The 23,062-nt window shown below is 37.6% G+C and overlaps 1 protein-coding gene across 32 annotated transcripts in view; it reads left to right on the top strand.

Moving 5' to 3' along the window:
• The window catches only part of LOC140378084 (regulating synaptic membrane exocytosis protein 1-like), a 99,331-nt gene that overhangs the window by 8,975 nt on the left and 67,294 nt on the right, over positions 1-23,062 (top strand). The gene's annotated exons all lie outside the window — the stretch shown is intronic.

The following is a 23,062-nucleotide window of genomic DNA, read 5'->3' as shown; positions in this document are numbered from 1 at the left end:
TTTTCCAAAATGTAAATATAGAAATGAAGTGTAAAATATTGATGCAGTCGGCAGAGAGGGGGCAGACGTTCACAGACAGAGGATAGAAGCGGGGCCTGGAGGCTGCTGCTCACGCTGGTGGGTGGGTTTAATGGAAGCACTTGAAGTAAACACTAAGTTGTAGACTGCAGTTATTTTTAGCCCAGTCGTCATGTACAGTAATGCTCCAAGACAAATACTGTATTGTGTAACACTGACAGGAACCACTGCACTCTGGGATGAAGTGGATTTTTATGTAGATATTACCTTATTATACTATCTGTCTAAAATAAGTATTACGTTTATGCAATGTCCAACGCAACATTATTTGTAAGGTTTGTAATGTAATGTTTTAAAGATATTGTGATAAACTAGATTATATTAGAATCAGAATCAGAAAAGGTTTATTGTCAAAGAACAAAATTCACAAACATAGGAGCTTGCTTTGGTGAGCAACAAAAGCAGAGTTGATGATGAACAGAAACAACAGAAACAAACTTGCTGGTCTTTCAAACTAACTGAACCTTGTATAAGTGCAAACAAGGACTTAACACTAAACCAAGACTCTGTCAAGCTACAAGACAAAAGTGGAACAAACCATGGGAAAATAAACTGTGGTGTCACGCCTCCTGTCTGTGGGGTCAGTGTGAGTCTGTGATTCAGCCTGTTTGATCACATGACACGTGTAAGTGTGTGGCGTGGCTGTGCTTCATCACAAGTCATTGTTGTGAAAAGTCCTCATGTCTGTAAAGTCTGCAAACTTTGTGTCACGGCTTAAAATTGCAGACTGTCGTGTGCAGCCAGCTTGACAGGTCAGATCTGTGGCGAGGGGAGTTCACTCACAGAACACTTTTTAATGTTATGTACCCGGTAGAATAGGACAACAGTGATGCCCCAATGCAAGTATAGGAAATTTAGTCATCCATTTATTTTGTGATATAGCAATATTCATGTGTTGGCTGGTTCTCTAATATTAAGAATACAAAAATGACTTGATTGACTTGGGATATTGATAAAGGCAAGATGAGTGATGTTGTGGTAGGCTCACATGTTAAACGTGCAGTCCAAATGTTTGCAAAAGACAGTTTAAATATTCATTAATACTACATTCGATGTGGATTGGAAGTAGAATTAGAATTGACTTTACTGTCCCAGAGGGAAATTTGTCTTTAGTAATAAACAAGAGTAATACATGGTCAGCTGAAATAAAGGCAGATGGGGCAGAACGTTGAGGATGGGGCCACAGAAGGACGGATGGAGGATTTAAAGGTTTAGGATTAGAGTGATAAGAGTGAGGGGTGCTCAGTAATCTGTGTGTAGCAGGGGCCCCCTAGGCCTCGGCTCCTGGGGTCTTCAGGGGCCACAAGGCAGCTCCTGTCTGATACCGCTGTCCTGTAAAGGCCGTGCAGGTGGGCAAGGTCAAAGGCAGCAGTTTTTACACTAAAGTTTTCTCTTTTTTAAGTATAAGGTAACGTATAGTGTCCTTCATTAGTCTCATTCATTCTCTACATTTGACCCATTCTGAACCAAGTGCCTGCCTGTCAAGAGCTCAGTCAGGACTTGAGCTCGAGGATTAATTGCTTATATGTTTAGGGTGGATGAGGGAAACTGGAGTGCCCAGTGGAAACCCACGAAGACACGGGGAGAACATGCAAACTCAATAGACATTTCAACATAGAGTCAGGGTCATTCAATTTTTCTATCACTTTTCAGTCAGTTAGTTATGAGTAAAATGTTGTGATCTTGTGTTCTTTAAAAAGTCTCACATGAGCCATTGCCTTCAGTCACTTCATACGTCATGAAATCTACTAAAGGTCCAAGCAGTAAAAACATACTCTGTTTTTCTCTGCTACGTAGGGAGACGTACACTTTCCAGGGCAGTTTTGAGGTTTCAGGGTTTCTGAGAGAAAAATGCTAATGTTGAATTATGGATCAGCTCTGAAAATAGCACACTTGGAAGTACTTCCTGAAATATTTAAATACTCACTCCACTGGCTGCTGTTGATGCTCTCAATCATGTTTTTCCTTGTTAACCTGCTGCAAGTTTGCTCTCTCTTCAGCCTAACTCATTATAAAATATACAGTGTTGAAGTCCATATGGGTTACATCAGTGACGTGCATCCAGGGGAGGCAGGGGAGGCAGAGCCTCACCTGTCAATCTTGAGAGAATTTTTTTTTTTCTTATAAAATATAATAAGTGTTAATATTTGTCATCTGGTATGTATTTTAAACTCCCTTCGCGTTAATCCAATACGGAACAATAATATTCAATAAATCTGAATTTTCGCATGTCCAGTAACTCCCGTTCAGATACAGGGGGCGGGGCCATGAGGCGGCGCACAGTATATTTGCCTCACAAACTGTGCTGGTGCTATGCAGATAACATGTCCTACTGTCTCTCTGTTTATAACAACACTCTGACGATGTGCTCTGTACTTCCATATTCTGGATAATGTATGAAATGTATTCATGAAATGTGTTTTAGTCTGATTCATTATAAAACCGCAGTAAAAGTTCACTGGCTGAGGCAAACACTACGCCTGACTCAGGGCAGAGGGCGCTCCTGAGCCCGTGGACTGTTGAATCGTCTTCTCGTTTATTTCTTAATTACAATCCGGCGTTCCAAAATGTAAAGTTAAGACCAGAAACATTTATTTATTTTGGCTTGAAATAGGCTCAATTGGAGTTAATTTGGACCTGATCTAAACTATGTGTCACATGTTTGTGTAAATAATGCTGAAATGACATGTATAGCATAACTCATTGTCTGTTGTCAATTAAATTATGTTTAAAGTGCTTATTTTGGGTACATTCACATTTGTAAATTTGACTCTGACACTTACCTATACATATACTGTTCCCCCAGTGTAATTTATGTTTATATATAAGTATTCATCCTCCCAACTGGACAAATACAAGAAGTGTTGCTTTACTATGCTATGTAAGTGCTATGTTTGTTGTATCTGTCCCAATCAAAGAAACGATACATTCATAAATAACGTTTCATTATTATGTAATTTGATCATATCACATGCAGTATATCAGGTTCTGACAACTTGCTGAATGCCTCTCCCCACTCTTTAACATTTAATGCTCCTTATAGTCCTGTCTATAGACCAAACATTGAAAAGTTAGCGTCCTGTTTGCGTCGCTTTTTATCTGGTGTGATTTGATTTGTTGATACAGCTGAGCCAGTTTGAGATGTGGTTAATTTTTAGCTTTTGCACCGAATAGGGCAGAGCTCGGAGCGGAGCATCTGTGGCCTCTCTCACACTCACTCAGGAGGACAGAGGGTCGATCATGAGCTTTTGAGGTGGAGGCAGGTCAAATGTTTTAGTTTATCTGTCGAATTTGTGATGATTCTAGATAAATTAGATCTTTAGATGACAAAAAATACAACTAAAGACATATTCTGTGCATCTATTATTTATATTTATATTATTAAAGGGGGCTTTGAGGTGTATCTCAATGATTTGACCATCTTTACCCAAAGTGCACTGACAAGACTACAGTAGATCACGCCATATTTATAGAGAAAACTAGAAGTAAACTGTGTATTAATCTGTAAGAGGGCAGATTAAACTCACAACACACTTCCTGTTTCCCCCCTTATGCTGCTATGAATATAAATCCTTTAAAATCCCCCTAAAAAAAGTTGAACGTCAACTAAATGACTAAAGGTCTACAGCCCTAAGTCGGTCAAAATATGCTCCAGTTAAACATTCACTGATTTCTCTTTTGAATATTTTAACACCCCATTTGCATTCTTGAACCGTTTTGTCAAACATTTCACATAAATACCAGAAATTTAACAGAACTAAATTGTATAATAACGAGGGCTAAACCCAACAATGTGAATAATGTTGATTCTTAGCTACACACTGGTCTCACCAATCAATGAATCCTGTTCACAGTAAATCAGAGGCAATGGGAGAAAGAGTGTGTCTTTCTGGTGCTCTCAGACCTCTCGTGTTTAAAGTTGAATGAGGAGACGGTCTTTGCTCTGACCAGGACCACTGTCTCCTCCTCCTCCTCCTCCTCCTCCTCCTAGTCCTCCTCCTCCTCCTCCTCCTCCTCCTCCTCCTCCTCCTCCTCCTGCTCTGTGCATCTCTCTGTGGTCAGAGGAAGTGATGACAACTCATCTTTAAATCCACTCCTCCTGCACTCAAAGGCATCGACTGTGTAGCTCTGACTGGCTGTTTAAATGGCTTTCAATGCCTTCATCTCAGCAATGCAATGTTTCTATTTCCACCATCCGCCAACAAGCCATGTTACATGTCAGATCTGTGGAGAGGCTTTTGTCCGTCCTCATTGTTGTTCTGACCGTCATTTGGTCCGTCTCCTCAGAGCTTGTGGATACGTAGATAGTATTAATGCTGATGACAGTAGTGAACACATTAGTTTAAAACGTTGGCAAGAATTGAAAAGCAAATAAATGCCACTAAACAGAACAAAAAAGAATACACAGAATACAATGAATGGAACTTTGCTGCCCAGACTCTAGTTGTGGAAAGAGACGTGAGCAATAAGTGTCACAATAGTAAAATAAAGACGTTAGACGGAAAATGTTAACACAACAATTTCGTTTTTTACATTACTATGTGGACATTTTTGATAAAGGAAAAGACAAGATAAGATAAGATAGAATAAAGAATAAACAGTGGAACAAAAGTGCAAGAATAGCAATTGTGTAATATATTAATTTGATTTATTTCAATAATAATAATCCTTTTTTTTACAATTTAAAAACTCTGCCTTTAGCGGTTGGAGTTAAGTGAGACAGAAGACATGTGGCATTGGTGTTTTTTACATTTTCTTGAAACATTGAGATGAAGGAGCTATGTCTCCTCCAGCAGCTGAACAAGGAGTGATGTTTATGGGCACATTTCCTCCTGTCCAAGTTAGAATAAGCAGTAGCTCTTAAAACTTACAAAAAAAACAACAACTAAAAGCCCCATGAACTATTTAACTATGAACTAATATATACATAAAACCCTAAAAGCAACACCAGACTATGACTAAAACCACTAAACTATTTAGAAATCCTATCATCCTTTCCCTAACAGCCTGCTTCAATCAAAGTGCCACTGGGCTCCAGATCTAAAATTGGATAAAAAGATAGACATTACTTCAATAAATATAAAAAAAATGCGTGCAATTAAAGTGCAAATACTGAAAGGTGTAAGGTGTTACTTCAAACAAATGAGCGCTTTATTACAGCTCCTTTTCTATTCACTTTACCCTTGTCTTCTCAATTTCTATAAACCCACTGAGAAAGACCCATAAACTGGTTCTCTCTCCTGAATGACAGCTTTTTAAATGTCCATCCATCCATCCATTTTCTACCGCTTGTTCCCTTTCGGGGTCACGGGTGACTGGAGCCTATCCCAGTGACTTCGGGCCTTAGGCGGGGTACATCCTGGACAGTGGCCAACTTGTCGCAGGGCCAACACAGAGACATAGACATTACAGACAGCCATTCACTCTCACATTCATTCACTAGGCCCAATTTAGAGTTACCAATTTTTACCTAACACATGCATGTCTTTGGACGGTGGGAGGAAGCCGGAGAACCCGGAGAGAACCCACGGTAACACGGGGAGAACATGCAGACTCCACTTTTTAAATGTACCCTATTTAAAAGGGACAGTGCATAATACTGAACACACAATGTAAATATGCCAGAACTAGCCTTTTGGCCACTTTCCATCTGTAATCCCCGGCAGGTCAGGACAGAAACCACACATAACACACACAGCACACACGCTCAATACAAATGACAGCATTCGAGCTAAACAACACTTGAGCTGAGGAGGAGCAGAGGAGTCAAGTGAACAGAAGCCGGACGTGGCCTTTAGCTTCTCTTCGAGTGTAAAAGCAGTGGAGTTGTCGTGAGGGGCAGAGGGGCCGAGGGGGGCAGAGGGGCATGGCCTGCTGGGGGATTAGAGGTTGTCTGCATAAGTACTCCACAAACTCCAGCATCTCGAGTCGTGGCTTAAATGTCACCAAACAGGCCAAAAGGGGCTTGGGTTGTGATTACAATCTGTTTACAGGCTACAACTGTTTCAAGACTATAGTTTGATGTGGAAGTTTGATAATGAAATAAAGAAGACATTGTTTCTGGAATTTAGGCCTTAGTTATTTTATTACTTGGTTTACGGATCCGCCGCACTTAGATTATTGATATAAATAAAATAAATTATTATAATTATTTTTATTTTAATATTTTATAAAGTGCCGCCGACAACGTAAAATATCATTAAATTAAATGTAAAAAGCGGTATTAAGTCAAAAGACAAGAGCGCGTGAAGCAATTTCTCGCCAAACTCCTGTGGAAGTCTGTGACGGAGCGGGTCTGTCTCTGTCTCTGTCTCGCCCGTCTCTCTGTCTGTTGTGCGCCTTTATATCGCAAATACACATTTTTAACCCGTTTACCACATTTTCTTCAGCGCTTTTTGCCGTGACTGGATGGGTGGGGGAGGGTGCACACTTAAGCGTCAGTTCTGTCTGTTTAAAACACGCTAAATCTACTGTTACACGCTCCTGCGCGCCGCGTCCCCCCTCCCTCTCCTCCCGTGGTGTGTTTTGGGCAAACCCGGAAGGAAACATCTTTTGAAATTATATTTATATTTCGTCCGCCTGTGCAATATATTTCATTTGAAAATCCGTAAACTAAGTAATAAAATAACTGCGGCCTTACTAACTATCCCATATGTAGACCACAATTTTACATTCTTATCTCCTGTGTTTCATATTTGAAACATTACTTTGCATCCATTTTGAGCTAAGACACACTTTTACAATACCTTCCAAAGATATACAACCAGGTTTCCACAAAGTCCCATGGGTGTGATTGTATTAACCAACTGGATAAACTGTGAAACATAACTTTTACAAAAACAGATCTACAATGCTTTTGAGAATGTTTTACGGAGAGCAGAAAAATAGTATGGATTGCATGTTTAAATCAAGTGTACTAAATTACAAAAAGAATCAATAGCTGCACCGTACTGGACACAAGAGCCAAACAGTGAAACACCCAACTTTCAATCACATTTTATCAGTCCATTTCATCTTGTTCCACGTCACACTTTGCACACTAAAAATTCGGACAAATATAATGTTTTTACAACCATACCGCATGCAGAAATCACAAATAATAAAAGCAAATGACAAACGCCACAGCGCCACAGAGCCGTCAGCGAGTGTCGGAGCCCTGACAGCTGTGATCCCGGTCGCTTCAGCACAAAGGATGGAGAAAGTGGCACATGCAGCCTATAGAAGACTCACAGGGCCATCTGCAGTGGCTTTATCTGTGTCTGTGCTCTGAAGCCAGGGCCGTTTGACAGAGCAGCCATTGCACAGACAATTCTTATGGTTTAATGCATCATGGCAGACAGAAAAGTCCATATTTGTTATCGTTTTTAATCATGTGTTGTCTATATATATAAGCCTTTACATAAAACAGACTCTGTATTGACTCCTCGATCTCAGTCAAGCCTTTAAAGGGCCGTTTTATTGTGAATTGAGTTACTGCGTGCTGTCACTACTATTATTATTATTTTGCTAGTTATTTTTGATCCATTCAAATGGCAGAAGGCATTCACGCTAAACTGAAGAAAATGTGTTAATATTTCTGCAAGCATGTTATTTGTCATCATCTGTTTGTCTTGGCATTACCATTTGTCTAGGATTAAAACAATGCACTGTCATGTTTTTAATTAAGAACTTGCTCCAGAAATGCAATATTAACACACGCTGACTTTATTCCATTTAAATGTACATCTTTTCATCAATAATACGCTGTTTGTTTTATCGTTACACATGGTTTATTCTCTGCAATGCTTGTAAATTGATAGAATATACCTTTCAATAACTGCTTTTTTAGTTTTCTGGTGGAGGGTTTGTCTCCTGCTTGTTTCATGAAAATGTTATTGCTTTGCCTGGAATGGTAGAAAAGAAAAGGTTTCAATATTCATCTTGACACTATTTAAGAAATCAACACTTCCATCTAAAAAAAACCTTGTTGACGTTGATTTGCTTGGAATGTTTCACAGTATGTGGGACAATAAAGGAATATCTTATCTTATCTTATCTTAGTATGGCATAAACATATCAATATTCATTTTATTCAATTACTGACCTTTTTTTTTAGCTCCAACAACACTTGGTTTGGTGGATTCATCTGCTCTGCTTTCTCTGCTTTATTGTGAAGTTTTATGCATTAGAAAAAAATCAACATCCGCACCTTTAATACTATTGCTTTAAACTATTGCCGTTTTCTAATAATTAAAGGAAACGATGTACGTTTTTAGGTGGATGGTTCATTTTGCCTGGAATGTTCCACAAATAGCATATCAATAAAACGTATCAATCTCCATGAAACAAAAAGCAAGTGACTTTACCAGACAATGTACTTTTATCAATAAAAACACCATTGTCCAATAACAGTTGGAGGTCCGAAACAGTCTTTTCTCTACGGAGATGATGTTTTCCCTGATGTGTCCCACCGAATGGCATGAAATGTAGCAATCGCCATGGAAACAAGCAGGCGACTCCACTTTATTTATATTCATCTTATTCCACCCCTCCCACATTTGCCTCTTTTTGCCAGGGATCGGTCCTTCCGTTGTAATGGCACTTCGGGTCCAGCGGAAACTCTGGTCATTGAAGTGGAGAACGAGGGGAAAGTCTAATTTGATTTGTTTAAAATGTGCATGTGACTATCAAGTCAACACTGCACAGAGATTTACTTTTAGTTTAGTTTTAGTCTGTGTAGAACTTATTATCTCTCGAGTTCGGCAGCCCTATGTTAACTAATACATCTGACGTGCTTCTGGAATAAGGAATAGCACATTTACAACTAACAGTTTCCAAAGTGCTGTACAATACACTTAAAAAAATAGAAAAACAGATATAAAATGTAGCTCTATTTAAGCTCTAGTCCTAACAATAAAACTGTATTCAAAAATAAAGATAAAAATGTAAAACCAAGAAGAAAAAGAAACCGAGGCCCACACAAAAAGCCAGAGAATAAAAGTGACAACGTAATGTAAAGGTGGAAGTGCACAAAAAAAGTGCATTGCAGTAGTGTCATTGGGATGAAATAAAAGCATGCAAACCACACAAACAAAAGATGTTTGGGCAATTAAAATGTCGCTAATAGGTAATAGGTGATATCCCAACATTACAGAAGGAAAATAGTTTCTAATTGAGCTTGAGGTAAAGTTCAGTTCTATTGCAAATTGACCTGGTTTATAGTTTTAAGTTTATGGAGCCAGTCCCTAATAAACAATGATACGGTTCAGGATTGAGGGTTTATATTTTGGATGTTCCAGAAAAAAGGAAAATGAAGTGGAACATAATATGATTTCAATAGAGAAACTGGGATTGAGCTCAGAATATAGCACAAAATATTCAAAAAATCAAGGTGGTTTTGGCAAAAGAAACATACGTGTTAATAGAGCCTGGTTCAAACACATTTACTGTTGCACTTTGCATTTCTTGTTCAACTAATTGGAGATTATAAAAGACGTTTGATGTAGATTTGATTTTTACATTTTACTGGACACATACACAATAGTTTTTCATTCCATCTACAAATATATAACGCACTTTATCAAAAAATATTCCTTTTGTGAAGCTCAACTAGGATTTTAAGGCAAGAAAATAATTCCATCTTTTGTAATCAAACCAGCCAAACTGACCTTTCTACCCTGAAATGTGACTTATTCCTTCATTATTAACATTTACATCTAGTATCAGTTAATTAAGGTGAAACAGCACAGGAAAAAATATTTTTCATATTTGTTTTTTGGTCATTTTGCTCTCTCAACGTTTAAGCTTTCATTTGAAAACAACATAACGGTCCAATCTGCTCCAACATTAAAAAATAAATTTAAAAAAACATTTGATCCATTCCAAACTTTACAAACTTGTACTTGAGGGAATGTACTGAAATATTTGTTGATTTCTAATTCCAAGCCTAATTTATTGAAGTTGTAAATCTAACAAAGAAAGGCAACATTAGACATTTTAGACCAATTCTCTGTCAGATTGAGTTGAATAAAAAACCTAAATAAGATAACCAAATCCCCTCTGTGAAATGCTGTGTATCAATTATGTCAAAGGCAAGAAAAGTTTATTTGTAGAGCACATTTAATACACAAGGCAATTCAAAGTGCTTCAAACAGTAGGAAAAATGCATTAAAATCACAAAGAAATTACAGAAACAGAAATTCAATAAAATCAACTAAATACAAAATAAAAATAAAAAACACTTAGCCAAATCCAAATGTATCAAACACAATCAACCAATAGATTTTTATTGGTTTCATATTTAAATGATTCTGATGAAAAATGCTGAACGATGGAGAACTTGTATTGTATCTTGCATTTACGTGACTAAACTACTAAACTACAGGAGACATTTCAAATAAGTAAATGTGATACGTTTCACCTGTAATAGACTGTAGACTGTGTTGTGTGTTAAACGACTCTGACGGGGCAATTGCTGTTTAGTGTCTCCTCCTCACTCCCTCTGACATGATGGGGCTCTGTTTAAGTCTGTGTCATTGTGCTGTCTTCTCCTCTTCCTCCTACTCTTCACACGTGTTATTATTTATAGCCGCTCGGTCTCAGGATGATTGGGCTTCTGTTCGCTGGCCCACGCTCACTTCCTGCTTGGCTCTGTTTGCTGCTCCTCCCCGAAGACATCTGCTTCAATATCCACTGCTTTTGTAGAAGAGAAGTGGAGAAATACTTTTGGAGATTGTACACAAATATGAGCAGGAAACACGCTTTGTATCCAAGCTTTTCTATAACCGTTATTTTGATTTGTGTGTTTTTCTGTTTTTTGACTGTATCTAAAAAAAGAATTGTACGTAAGATAGATTATTTCCCCTTTTATTTTGAAATATGTTGTTGCATAAATTATAGTAAAAGGTGACATCAAATATTTCAAAATGTATATACATCAATAATGTTAAGTGTAGACATTATTTCCCCCTTTATTTTGAAATATGTTGTTGCATAATATTTTAAAAGGTGACATCAAATATTTCAATATTTATATACATCAATAATGTTAAGCGTACACATTATTTCCCCTTTTATTTTGAAATATGTTGTTGCATAAATTATAGTAAAAGGTGACATCAAATATTTAAATATTTATATACATCAATAATGTTAAGTGTAGACATTATTTCCCCTTTTATTTTGAAATATGTTGTTGCATAAATTATAGTAAAAGGTGACATCAAATATTTCCAAATTTATATACATCAATAATGTTAAGTGTACACATTATTTCCCCTTTTATTTTGAAATATGTTGTTGCATAAATTATAGTAAAAGGTGACATCAAATATTTCAATATTTATATACATCAATAATGTTAAGTGTAGACAGTGGTGATAGATGTACTTTTTATTTTTGTTATCTTTTTTTAAAGTACAGATAAAAGTACTAAATTAAAATATATTTAAGTAAAAGTGCCAAGAGTAAAAAGTAAAAGTATTTCACACAGATGTTAAGAACTATAAATCGTTAAACAAAATGTAGTGATTAGGATAAAGAATTCTGCGGATTTTTGTCAACGGTAGCAATTTAAAAAAAAACACACACACAAAAAAACTTTATGATAAGTACTTTATACTTCAGTTCAAACGTTTTATGTAGTAGAAAATATAAATGCCTGCACTCAAATGTTGTGATTCAAATGTAAAAAGAATCCACTGTAGAAATGACTTAAGTTCTACTTCAGAACGCACTAGTTTGAACAAACAATAATAGAATAATATCATTTTTTTGACGTGTGTTACAGCTTTTCAAAATCGAATTGCAGATAAGTTCAGAACATGATAATTTTGCGTCCTTTATTCCAGAATCAGAATAATGCTTTTGATGACAGCAGCTGTTCTTGTCTGCTAAAGATCACAACAGACTGAGCACAAGTAACAGGTGATTTGACTTGAAATGTCAGCGATTGATCAGCATAAGTCAATGTTTTCCTTTTTCATTCCTGTTTTGTCCCTGCCTCCGTGTTCTCCTCTATCTCACAAGATGCTCCTTCTTTAGTTCCAAACATATTTGTGAGGACTATTGATCTGTTCTCACAGTTGGAGCCGCTGAAACAAAAAGCCCCGTATGATTTACAAAACTGCTCTGCTCCAAAGGTTTGCATAAAAGACCAGGTTGCAAAGGTCAGCGCGGCTCGGCACTGAAAAGAATGAAACACTGTCAATAAAAATGTGATTCTTAATTTACAGCATATTTACTGTAGGGAGACAGAAATGGCAGTAGTCGAAGTATCAACATCGCATTGTCTGTATTGTGATTTTTATTTATTCTTTAATTCATTCATAAGTTATAAAAGGCATAAATCAGTGACATACAGTTAAACATACAGATGAAAAGGAGCAGAAAGAAGAACAATCTTACAGTATCTGCTCCATTTTCCAACTTGTACTGATATTTTAAAACACTTTAAACCACATATTTGGATTTAATGACATGCAAAACATATTATTGCAAACAGATAGCCGCCCTTTTCACCGCAACAACCCGCCAGTAGTGAAAAAACAACAACTTATAACGAAAGCCTTTATCTATGTCTTAAATGCTGTTATTGTTCATGATTCTTTGATTTTGTCATTAAGAACATTCCCTAATATAAATGTTTTGTTTCATTACCTTGGTTTGAAAATGACTGTTCCTTTTAGATAATAGATGCTTGTTCTTTTATCACAACATCCTAGGTAATATTTTTTTCAATTTTTTTATCATGCATTTTTAACAACTCAAATGACTTAGAGAGTATCGCAATCTTTAGGTGAATTTTCTTTTTTTAAACACTTCTAATTGTTTTTTTTTTTAACATTCACATACAAATAAACTGATGCCAGGGCTCAAGTGTCTAATTGCAGTTTTTTTCTGACAAACAAATGCGATTAGATTTGCAATTTATGTTCAAACACGTCCAGGAGCATTAACATTTGAGAGAAGACTAAAAACTGAACTGCTAATCTAATACAAGAATCCTATGCATTTCAGAACATTTGTCGAAGTCTAAACTAAGGATTTGCAGCTTTTAAAAATTGGATAATATATTACGGATATTTGCTGTTTGCACAAAACTTAAATCATGGCAGTTTTTGCGATTTGACCATTGTTGTTATTGTGAAGTTTGTGAATAGTAGAAGGAGAAATGCATTTTAATATTAGCAGCAGTATGGTGCGTACCGGTACTTTAAAACTATTAGCTTCATAAACCATCTTTTTCATGTCGGTGTAATCCCTCATTCGTCCATTGTAGAAACAGCTTCAGTTGTAGTCATCTGGACTCGGTTAGAAAAAATAGACGTTTCTCGACCTAAATTCTCTTATTGACAATGACTCTTGGATGAGAGTTGAAACGTCTATTTTTTCTAACTGAGTCCAGATGACTACAACTGAAGCTTTTTCTACATCTTTTTCATGCAATATTTTGGTGTTATAAAACATTCAAAAGTAGGATTGATTTAAAGCCTGTTTCAGAGGAAGGTGTCGACAATGATGAGGTGAAGAGACAGGAATAGGTCTGAACCATTCACACCATCAGCGCCCTCATCCTCAGGCATTTGTGTATTTATAGACGCGCAATTACCAACTCCACACAAGTGACTGGAGAGAGAGACAAAGAGAGGAACACACCATTTCCTGGCACGTTTACCATTCTGTATTTTGCGGCTATATTTTAGAGTAAGACGACATCTCCCTATAGTCCGTGTATTTTGGAACGATATGTATATTTGATTTATTTTCTTCAGTAGCCACTTGTCAGTAGCCACTTGGCCTCACAATGTCACAGTGGTCAAGAAGACTACAGTCCTGGTGCAGGGTGTTGAGTTTGCATGTTCTGCCTGTGCCCGGATGGTTATTTATTTTTTTCCAAATAAAACCATGAGAACAACTGGATTGATCTGAGGATGTGGACTTATAAGTATCGAGCGGTTACCAACATCAGACATCAACGTGGAAGAAAAGAACTGTCATTTAGAGATATAACAACACAATAAGTTGCGGTGCATATGACAGGTTAGACATGTCACGAAAACAGTGAAACTACAGTGAAAATGATCATATTTAAGATTGTGCTGAATGCATTTGCTACGTGTCATTTGTCTCTGTGTTTTGGATGTAACTTATGCTTATTGATGACGTAGACATCGATTACTTCCTTAAAGGTGGAATGGACGATTTTTTTCAGCAATTTTTTTTAATCATATTTCCTCGTGGCGTGGATAAATCATTTGTCCTGCCACGTATCAATCATAAAACGCACCTACCGCTCACCTGCAGCCGCGTGCGGTTCGTCCCCACGTTTCCGCGTGCCTAAGCGCATGGATCTATCATAATATAGTTCCCTCAGTGTACGGGGCAAAATGAAGACGGAGAAAGACAGTTCGAGCTGACGCAGAAGTGGACAGAAATCTATGGGAGACGAAAGATGCGATGCGCTCCGTTGCGTTAGTAAACAAACACACGTGTGTGTTGTATCAGTCCGCACGGGGGAGTGCGCATGCGCACTTCAGCCTGCGTTCTCAAATCGCCGAAAAATCGTCCATTGAGCCTTTAACCTTGCCAGCAAAATGAGCTCTCACTCTTGAGAATCCATCTTGTTAGGCTTGATTGTTTTTCAATCAGCATCAGCGGTTTAACGTGCCAATCACACGGCAGCAGGACGGGCTGAGGTTGTCAGGAATGAAGACGGCAAGGTGTACGTGAAACAACCAGAACAAAGGGAGACGTACATGTTATGGCCGCAATTGATTTTGGCTGAATTTCAGACTATTTTGAAATAAGAGCACGTTCTCCCCTTGTGGCTAAATAACGTCAGCGGCTGCAGAATCCTTTTGTTACTGTTGTGTCTCCGTTGGTGGCTCTTATGGATGACAAAGTAAACAAGGCTGTAAAGCTGGGGATTTCTGCTGCAAAGCTCTGTGATAATGATAGCCACGTCTTCAATGGTAAGTAACCAAGACCCTGGGTGGTTGCTGAATATGAAGTGGAAGAACATACCTGTGCCTAAAGTGTAACAGGAAAACCTACATGGAGTCGTTGTGGAAGAAGTAATCAATTAGGTTCAAAAACCAGCGCTGTATTATTAAAGCTGCACCTGCAAATTTGTGTTACAAAAACGGCAACAGTCATTTACAGACAGATCAGAATGACAAACTTGCTTTGGTGTTTCGGTGTAACAATTGTAACACATGATTTTATTAAATATTCATTTCTATTTGATTTACATTTATTTGGGGAATTTATATTTTACATTGATTTGAGGGTTCGATTACAGCGTGTTGCACTTATTTGATTTTGGGAACATTTATTCATGCTGTATATTGTTTCAGTACAACCCTTTTTGTTGACGCACAGGAAGTAGGAATTGAGTCGAGAGCGCGTGAAAATAAAGAGACGCTGCTAAAACACTGTCCTGCCGTGTTGGTCTATTTTAGCATAGGAAAATAACAGGAAACACCTTTAAACTCAAAGGGTAACCCACAATACCCACTGCCTCCCAGACCGATGAGAATCAAGAAATAAGGGTTACACAATAAACAACAATAAAACAATAGAAAGGAAATAAGACATGCATTAAAGAAAAACGATTTAAATTTGAAGATAAAAATAGACTTATTATGTACACATATGAACTTCCCATACAATCCAATGTGAGCAGAAGTGACACGTGTTGTTACATCCAACTGTGCACTTTGGATACATCATTATGAGTGATTGCTGTGATTGGTTAAGCACGAGTTACGCTGGGCGGGCACTGAATGAATTTGGCCCAATCAGCTTGAATTATTTCATCCAACGTCCCACCTTTTCCCGGCAGCTTTTCGAGAGACTTTCCAGATTGATTCATGAGCTCAATTCAGAGTGCTGCACACATCAATCTGGCCCGAGCTACTACTTCCTGTCATTTTGAACTTTTACCTGTCATTTTTTCTTCATAAACTGCCACTTGACTGATGTAAAATTAGGATAAATATTCACCACATAGACCATCCTACCAGAGTGCACTTTAAACATTAACTATTGACCTGGTTGGGTCAAATGCCATGACAATTTTCCCTGTGTGCAGATTATGTTTGCTGTTTTCCCATTCCCATTTTGCTCCATGACAATTCTCTAGAAACATTGTGAATTTAGTGAAAACACTGTCTGTTTTTGGTACAATATTCTGGTCCACCGGCTCAGGTTCAAGTTGGTGACTGACCCCTGGTGGTGGCTTGTGGAGACGCAGCAGGCTCAGGCATGTAATGGATGAGAGCACAGCTGACCAGCCTGGAGGAGTTTCCATTTATGTTTCATTATTCACTCAATTCAGTTTAATTTTCTTGAGTAGGCTTCTGTTTCTTTAGAAAGCTCTGAGCTATAGGCCAAAGTTCTTACATTTATCTTCATTTCTTCCTCTGTTAATTTATGTTTTCTGCCACTTCATTTAGGTTTAATTTGTTTTATTTATTAATAGTTCAGGGATAGTGCATATTAATTAACATTTATGTAAATATGACAGAATTAGCCAAAAGACTGTTTTTCTTCTGTAGTCCCATGACAGCTGTTACAGTTACAAACCGGGAATACAAAAAACAATAAAGCAATGATTTTACATAGAAGTTAGAAATATATACACTATTTACACTATAAGACACGGACACATCAGTCATCCAGTGACAGACCAACAGACACATAAGAGACATAATGGATATAATGCTCAAACCACGCTGAATAAACCTGTGTGTAATCCTCATTCTTCCAGGAGTGATCCATTTTGTCATCAACACTATTTTATCATCCAAGAGTCACTCTCGATCTGCAGATCTTCTCAGTTCTCAGACTACAGTGTCCAGATGACTAACTGAATCTCCTTATGTGTGGGAATCTTGAACGTTCTTAGGTTTTGCCCAAACTGAGCATGTGCAGAGCAGACGCAAATTAACAGCAGCGCCAAGTTTCAACAAGTGACTTAAAAACTATATTTTCTCATTTCTTTCTAGTTTCTAATGATCAGACGTTAGTTAGAAATACAGGCTGTCATAGAGTGCTAGTTTGTTTAATGAAGTGATTGGTGAAGTCAGCATATTTACTCCATGTAGCAGGTTTAATAGGTATAAGAGTTAAGCTCAGTAAAAAGGCATTCGTCCGCCACGTGAGAGACGGCGGTTCGAAACTCACCCTTGTTTTGTTGTTTCACTTTAGCATGCAAATTAAATATTGATAAAACACCAAGTCTGCTTGTCCACCCATAAAAGTCACTGCATGCTACTGGTTTCTGATAGTTGTGGATGTGATGATAGTTGTGGACAGAAAAAGCGGTTTGACTAAATGTACTTTTCCTGAAGGGGATAGTGCAGCCCCTGGTTCTGCTGTGGCTGGTGGTTCTGATGTTAATGAACACGGAGATGAACTATGTGCAACTTTTTTGTCAAGATAAAAAAATTAAAATCAAAAATAACACAAAAATAGTGGTATTCAGAAAGATCTTGAAAGCCACACCCAACAGGTGATCAGCAGGATAGTGGGCAAATGAGCTATTCATGAAGAAAAAATGATATAATATATATATATATATATATATATATATATATATATATATATATATGATATAGCAAATACCAGAGGTGCCTTGGATCTGCCTTTTTGCTACAAAATAATCTATTAATCTATTTTTTTCTGATAATGGTCACATTCTAAAGCTGGTCAGGATATGTCTCACTTTGTCCTATTTATATCCTTTTTACAAGCAAGCAAATAGTATTTTTGTATTTGTGCAGCGCAATGTGTACACAATGTGATCCTTTACTATCATTAAATATTTATAATCACAAAACCAACATAAACATATAAATAATCAGTTTAAGACAATTTTAATGCCCGTTCAATTGGGTATTTTTTTGCTTATACATTTTTGGACACATTTTTGGAAGTTTGAGCCTTTACAACCACCAATCACTCACACCTTTCAAACTTGAGGAAGCTGGGTAAAGTGTCGTGCCCAAGGATACGTCAGTCACCAATATTGCCCCGAGTAGTACTTTCTAAAGCAAAGTATTTCTGAGAATTGTCCGGTACAATTCGTCAAGCCTCTTTTAAAAACACTTCTCCTCCTCGCTCGGATGTCTGGCTCCCTTGTGACAGCAGCAGAGCGGGAACAGCTGGTACCTCGACGCCCGCTGCCACTCAGAGCCTGATGCCACCAGGTTTCCACGGCGACGGACCGTTCTGACAGCTGTTCCCATGGCGCCTGCTTGGTTTGCTGGTGATGATGGATGGATAGCTAGGCGGGGTCAAAGGTCGCTGCAGTGATGTAGTAGCCGTAGCGCCAGTGTCATGTTTTTCCATCAGGATTAGATGTTTTGCTTGTGTTTCTGCAAAGTCTCTGTTTATGTTAGTTTACTTGAAGTTGGTTAGAAGTCCCATATTATTAATTATTTAAAGAGACATGATATGTGAAATTAACTATTTTGTAATTATTTTCACTTCTTATTTATTTTTTCAAAGAGCAATATTATGAATGTCCAAAATATGAAGTAATGATCCATGTGATTAACAGAGAAAAGTACATAATGTCTTCTTAAACATGCTTCTGAAGCATTTTGAACTACTTTAACCACAGGTACTTTTGCCTACAGCATTTGTGTTTTACATTTTACAACTTAAAAATATTGGGGACAAATATATGTAAAAACAAAGTAACAATACCATATACTGCAATCATGACTAGCTTTCTGTTGTTAAAAGATAAGTTAAGATGTTGAAATGAGGCTAATAACAATAGCTGCTAACCTCAAAGGCCTGATGAAGGTGTGAGGCACACTTGATGATGTCACAAGGTGGAACTGACCATTTTGTGCTCTGAACAGAAACAAAAACATAGGAATGACAGCTTATAGAATGTGTTTTTGTCAAAGGTGCACTACGTTACAACACCGGCATGTTTACATAAAGATAATATGGCTTTGCCTAGAATATTCCAGAGTATTCAATTCAAATGTCCATGAAGACAATCATATGACACCACCAGGCGAAGTCAGATCTGTGGAGAGGCGAGCCTGCTCACAAGAGAGTATTTCTTAGCTGTGAAAACACCTGTAACGAAATAACAGATCAGTTTTATGCATACGGAACATTTCAGGGCAAGCAATAACACCCCAATGGAGACAAGGAGGTGGCGGAAATGTGACATTGTGCACCTTTAAAGTTGACAACACTCGACGGCGATGGTTTGGACACATACAGTAAAATAATGTTAGAATCTTAGACCAAAGATGCCACTCCAAAAAGCTTATTTGCTGAAGTTAAATGGCAAAATGTTTGAAGATGCAGAAAAGCCTCAGAGATCCATAAAAGGAAACGTACACGAGAGAGGGGCAAACTGTTGAGGAGAGATTACACTTTGGAAACAAATTGTTCCAATATTTCTGTCCATTTGTGATTCTGTAACCAAAACAACAGCGCCAAGAATCCGTGGTGACTAACAAGACCATTTTTGGCATCCTTTAAAACACAGTGTAATTATGAATCAAGACGTGCTTGTCTTCTGATTGGTCAAAATGTGTCCCGATTTGGCCAGTCACCACGTCACCTCCCTGTTTCCTCTCTATGTGGCACCAGTCTGTTCCCTCTGCTCCACAGGGAAAGATACTGGACTAATAAATCTGCTTTAGCTTCAACATTTAACAACTTGTGGATGATAGTTATTAGCTGGATTTGCTTTGAAGGAATGACTCATATCTTCTGTGGATAATACATATTTCTGCTTTGGTCATGGTGGAGGATAGCAGTCTTTTTGGTTATTGCCAGCGTCACAGCAGGTCGTCATATGATCATGGTTTGGAGGAAGATTTTTTTGGGCTTGGGAGTGCGTCTGACTTCAACCAAACCAGGTAAAGTTGATGCATTCAAAGAGTATATTTGGCATTCACTGTGTCGATTTTTTGGTGGGAAATGTTTGTATGCTAGCTTGGTATCATGGTATCATGTTTTTTGTTCATTTTAAATATAATCCATCATACATCTGGTCAAGGCCTATGAATTTACGGCCCATGGGCCAAATTCAGCCCCATCATAGGATCTGATCCGGCCCATCTTACAAATATTTAAACATAGGTTTTCTGTTGTTTACTTGATTAAACATGTTAATTCTGAATTTTGTACTAGTTTGATCTTATTCATGGCTTTGTCCTGGTTTAGTCTTTTAATTATGTCTTAGACCTGGTAGGTCCTGGTTTGGACCTGGTTAATATAATCCTGATTTGGCCAGGTTTTATTCCTAGTTTATTTTGTATTAATTTATTTCATTTCATAACATATGAAAATACATCATCAGGGACATGCAGTTAAGCATACAAAACATGAATGAAAAGAGCAGAAAGAAGAGCGATATTTTATTCACATCTATCTGGTTTGGACCTGGTTTAGATTTTATTTAGACCTGGTTTAGACCTGGTTTAGACCTGGTTTAGACCTGGTTTAGACCTGGTTTAGATCTTGTTTAGACCTGTTTTAGACCTGGTTTAGATCTTGTTTAGACCTGGTTTAGACCTGGTTTAGACCTGGTTTAGACCTGGTTTAGACCTGGTTTAGATCTTGTTTAGACCTGTTTTAGACCTGGTTTAGACCTGGTTTAGATCTTGTTTAGACCTGGTTTAGACCTGGTTTAGACCTGGTTTAGATCTTGTTTAGACCTGTTTTAGACCTGGTTTAGACCTGGTTTAGATCTTGTTTAGACCTGGTTTAGACCTGTTTTAGACCTGGTTTAGACCTGGTTTAGATATGCATTAGACTTGGTTTAGACATGGTTCGGACCTGGTTTAGATTTGATTTAGACCTGGTTTAGAACTGGTTTAGACCTGGTTTAGACCTGGTTTGGTCCCGGTTTGGTCCTCCTGGTTTTAGACCTGGATTAGGCCTGGTTTAGATGAGGTCCTAGTTTTATTTTGGTTTTCAGTACTGGTGTGGTTGTATTTTAGTTTTCATAAAAATCAAATTTTTAGATCTAGCAGTTGTTGTTGTTGTTGTTGTTGTTGTTGTTGTTGTTGTTGTTGTTGTTGTTGTTGTTGTTGCTGTTATATGATTATTGAAACATATGTGTTGGGGATATTTAGTTTGACATCAAATTGTGTTAAGTTGAACATTTTGTGGAATAGCTCTGATCTAGCATATGTAAGATTACTGTCAGACAATATGTTACTCAGATACTAAAGATTTGTGTACATTTCCAGTGGCTATTGTGTCCCTGCTTCTTAAAACTGGAACTCTTATGGGGTTTTCTCGACTTGTGCTGGTCTGTATCTATCAATATGAATTACCAAACAATTTCAGAAAAAAAAAAAAAAAAAGGAATTTATTAATCCCAACAGGAGCAATTCGTTTGAGCCGCACACAGAGGACACACCAAAATACATCACACGGTGGAGCAACTTTCAAAAATTATTCATGTAAAAACTTAACGCAGCGCCACCATTACATAATCACGCTGATTTATTTTATGTAATGTGGGTGATGTGTTTTGCCTTGGGATATGGAACAAACCGGGTACTTTTCTGTTGGTGGGTGAATACTCAGCCACTGCGTCACCGTAACTGTTTCTTTCAACGCTTCCTCATCAGCTGTAAAACATCTGGCATACTTTTGTCACTTCCCCAAATAACTGATGTCTGTTAAGTCAGTTTGCACCAGCGACGACTCCAGAGCTTTAGCGTTCACAAATAGAGCGATCCACTGTCGAGCTGTGAATGAAGTGGGGTAATTAAAGCTGCTGTCGAGGCCCTCGTAGGAGAGCTATGCTACTGCTAAAATGCTAATGCCGTTTGCCTCTGACAGCTCCGTTAGTGGGTGTTTTCACATGTACTGATTTGCAATTCACACTGTGGTTATTTCTATCGCGCGGCGTCCTGGAAAGAGGTCAAAACGGAGAGGGAATTTCACTTTATTGCGTCGTGATGTTTTGAAAGGCGACATTCAGGTTGTTCTCTAATTGGTGTTTATTTGGCTGGCAGGTTGTTTCAGTTGTTTTATTTATTCAGTTATTCGTAAATGTTTTAATTATTTATTATGTTATAGGAAGAAATCCAGTGGAACGTTGACTCTTTGGCCCTGACGTGTGGCTGAAGTGGATCAATGCGTTTTAGAGTTTGTGGATGTGTCGCTAATGAGGGCTGTTTGTATGGATGGGTACAACAGTCTAAGAGCTCAAATTGATTTGTAGATTTGATGTTATTTTTTGCTGTGGCAGAGAAATTATGTTGGCATACAAAATGATTCTGTCAATCGATAACATCCTGGTCATAATATTAAGTTTAAGTTACACTAATAATTGTCTCTTGGAAATTTGTCCTCTGCATTTGACCTATATTCTGAGAACTGAAAAAAATGAAATAAACATGAGAATTTTAGAATTAATTTATATCTAAGCTGTAAAAAAAGTAAACTTAAACGTAAAGTGCTTTTTTTTATCTGGCTGTTTATGACACATCACATGACTTTTGTCAGTGTCATCGTTCAGAAGATTTATGCCAATTTTTATTTATTTAGTATTTTCAAAAACAAAACAAAAATGGCTTTAAGTGATGATTTAATGTACATACCATTTAACACAAAATAATCACATTTCTTCCTTCAAAGTCTGACTGTTCTAAACCCCATGTTTTTACTGACAGAGGATCTCAACATTGCATCAGACGATCATATTTAATACAGAATGGTGGGCAAAACAATTATTATAATTAAAATGCAGAATTTTGTTTAAATACAATTAGTTCTTAAGTCTAGTCAGTAAAGCCCATTCACACGTGCAGCCTTTCCTGGGAATGTCCCTGGTAAATTGCCAGAGCAGCGACAATGAAGCGTGAACGAAGCCACAACTGAATTCCCTGTATTTTTGATCTGGCAGTTTTCCTAGTAAACTTCCCTGGTCATTTTCCCTGGTAAAGTACCAGAACTAATGCGGGAAAGGTGTATGTGCGAATAAAGCCAGAAAATTGCCAATACC

This window comes from Eucyclogobius newberryi, unplaced genomic scaffold, assembly GCF_026437365.1.
Source record: "Eucyclogobius newberryi isolate DKJ021-1_F unplaced genomic scaffold, fEucNew1.0.hap1 SCAF_4, whole genome shotgun sequence".
Lineage (NCBI taxonomy): Eukaryota > Metazoa > Chordata > Actinopteri > Gobiiformes > Gobiidae > Eucyclogobius > Eucyclogobius newberryi.
The sequence above is the reverse complement of the archived record's forward strand: the minus strand, read 5'-3'. Positions and strand labels throughout refer to the sequence as shown.